General features: G+C 41.2%; 1 long non-coding RNA gene across 2 annotated transcripts in view; it reads left to right on the top strand.

The window, feature by feature from the left end:
* The window catches only part of LOC109389464 (uncharacterized), a 144,261-nt gene that overhangs the window by 11,285 nt on the left and 130,027 nt on the right, over nt 1-2,949 (top strand). For both annotated transcript variants that reach the window (XR_002125398.1, XR_002125399.1), the window contains exon 2: nt 717-823. This is a non-coding gene — a long non-coding RNA (uncharacterized LOC109389464). The remainder of the gene's footprint in view (nt 1-716; nt 824-2,949) is intronic.

A 2,949-nucleotide genomic window follows, 5' to 3' on the forward strand; every position in this document is an offset into this window, starting at 1 on the left:
TTTCCCTTTAAAAAAGAATAACTCTAACCATGTTACCTTTCCCCACCTCAGAACTTATTGTGATGCCTAGCTCTTTCTCAAATAAATAAAATTTAAATGTCTTTCACTTCTTTCTGTCACTCAAAAAGATGTTTTAGCCAATAAACTGATTATATTCAGCTTTCATTACATCTTTGCTTAAGAAACTTGAAAAGTTTGGCTATAGACAGAAGTAATCTGACAACTTTCAAATTACTGTGAAAAGAAAGCCTGGATGATTTTATTCTAATAAAAAATGTCCTTGAAATTGAATTATTGTCTTCAGCCTAGCTTAGGAGTTTTTGAGGGTCATAGAGTTGAGTTCACTAATCCTATAGCCATATCTCCAAAGAATATATAAGACTATACTTACAGTTTCTAATCTATTTTTAAAAACAAACGAACCTGTTTATGTGATATAGTTACACAAGGGCATCCAACCTGAACGCTGGTAACAGCCACGAGTTGGTCAGTACAGCTGTCCTGTCCCGACGTGTGTACAACCAGCACAGCACCTGTGTGAGTGACAGAGGTTTGGGCCTCACCTGTCTCTCCATTTTCCCAAGACGCTTCGTACGTAAATCTCCCACAGTACCACACACTGAGGAGCTCACTTCTCTGCATTTCATGTGGTAGGTGCGTGTGGAAACCCAGAGATTCATGCCCAGACTTGAAACAGACCTTTGCTGATTTTGCAGATGGGTGAAGACATCGAGGCGCACATGTTTGTTCCAGTTTCACTTCAGCACCTTCTGGATTTACAACTTTGCCCAGGTCTGTCATCATTGCAGGCAAGATCCTGTTGGTAGGTTTTCTTCATCCTTAATTTTCTGAAGCTGGAAAGGGAGGTGTCGGGGAGGTGGGTTGGCACATGACTTGTCTCAGCATCGGTGCTGAGCCGCGATCCAGAGAAGGGACCTGTATTCCCAGATCTGATGACAAATTCATGCTAACCAAAGCAGATGCTGAATCAGAGTGCATATTTATTAATTTATTCTAACCACAAGTGGGTTATTTGCAGGATAGCCTACGTCACTGTGGAGAGAGCTAAAGGAACCCTAAAAATTCTTTCCTCTCAGACTTTCCTTTTCAAATTCAGTGATAGATAAATGTTTATCTTCATTTCTGGTCTCACCTCTGTTACCCACTGCATCACTTATGGGTTCATTTCAGTCATAGACAATATCTTTGAAAAATAATGTATCTAAGTAATTTCAAAATTTTGAAAAAGTTGCAAGAGTAAGACACACAACTCTCATATCTCTTTCACCCAGATATCCCAATTATTAATATTTCAACACATTTGTGTTTTCTCTCTCTAAAAATAGAGGTAGATAGATCCATATACACATTCATTATTATTCCTTTTCTGAATATTTGAAAGCAAGTTTTCAACATGATGCCCATCAACCCCCTAAGTACATCAGAGCCTGTTTTCAAAAGGCAGTGCACTGTCCTACATGACCACAATGCAACATTGAAATCAGGAAGTTAGCATTGCTAGAACACTGCCATCCAATCCAGAGTCTCTATTCAAATTTCACCAACTATCCCAACAACATCTCTTTCCTTTCTGGTCTGAGATTCAATTAGGGTCACAGGTTATGGTTAGTTGTCATATCTCTTTAGTCACCTTCCGTCTGGACCAGCTCCCTGCTGATGTCTCCTCAGCCCCCAGCCCTACCACTGCCTCCAGGGAAGGGGAAGGAAGGGGAAAAGGAAACATGACAATACCTTTTTTGACTGTTATTTAATTTAAAGGTACTAAATTTTTTAAGCTATTCATTTAAGAGTTGTGCAATCTTTGTAAGTTATATCTCAATAAAAAACAAACAGAAGTAAACAGGTGAAAAAGTGTAACTAGTCGATAATTAATAAAGCATCTCAAATGAATGAAGATTTCCTNAAATAAATAAACAAATAGAACTACATCAAACTAAAAAGTTTTTGGATGGCTTTCATTGACTGATTTCCAATTGTCAAAGAGGCATAAACAGATTTGGTTTTAGAATACAGCATTAGCTATTGGAAGGGGCCTGATGAGGCTGGAGACAATAGCAAAAATCCAAGGAGAAGATTACAAGAGCCCAAACCAAGGCGGTGAGTAGAGCTGGGACCAAGATGAGTAGGATGAACTGAGAGATATTCAGGGTTTAGGGATCTTTTGCATGTGGGAGGTGGGGGGGGGGCAACCAGAGGAAGAACCAATTCTAGAATGCAGGAGGAGAGTAATCACTCTGGTAAGTGGTGGAGTGAAAAGAAAGGAGGGCCAAGCTGGAACTTTGAGGAACAGCTGTGTTGAGGATGGGTGTGGGCGAAGGGCGAGTTCATGAAGATGGGAATGGAAGCTGTCAGGAGGGATCCAGGTCTGGAGACTAGCAACTCAAGGAGAGCAGGGGAAAGGGGCCTGGGAACAGCACCCCATGACAAGGAAAGGTCTGGTGGGACGTCAGGAAATTTTAGACCCATTACAGGGGAAGGGGAGAATGAATGGGAGAAGTGGATCCCTGGAAGAATGGAGAGGGGCTGAGAGGCAGTAACTTGAGTGGAGGAAGAGGCTGGGGATGAGGGAATGGAGCAGATAACAAAGGAGCACTGGATGTGGAGGAGGAAACGGTGAGAACCCAGAACTCCAGACAGAGTAGCCATGGGTGTGCGGGAGAAAGGCAGACATTTTGTGCTCAGTTTGAGAATTAAACATTATTTGGGGAACAGAGAAAGGATCATTCAGATCTCTGCCCTGAAGAGTGAGACTTGAAAACTGACTGGATTATAGGAAAATCAAAGATAGAATGCTACTCCAGATTTTGATATTTTGGGATAAGAGTTAAGGATGAGAGGTAAGAAATTTGGAGTTGAGAACTGAATTTTTTTCACCTGGGAAACAGGGAAGGAAGTGATCAGTTCAAAGCTCAGGAAAACAAAATAGTA

Source organism: Hipposideros armiger, unplaced genomic scaffold (genome assembly GCF_001890085.2).
Source record: "Hipposideros armiger isolate ML-2016 unplaced genomic scaffold, ASM189008v1 scaffold_234, whole genome shotgun sequence".
Classification (NCBI taxonomy): domain Eukaryota; kingdom Metazoa; phylum Chordata; class Mammalia; order Chiroptera; family Hipposideridae; genus Hipposideros; species Hipposideros armiger.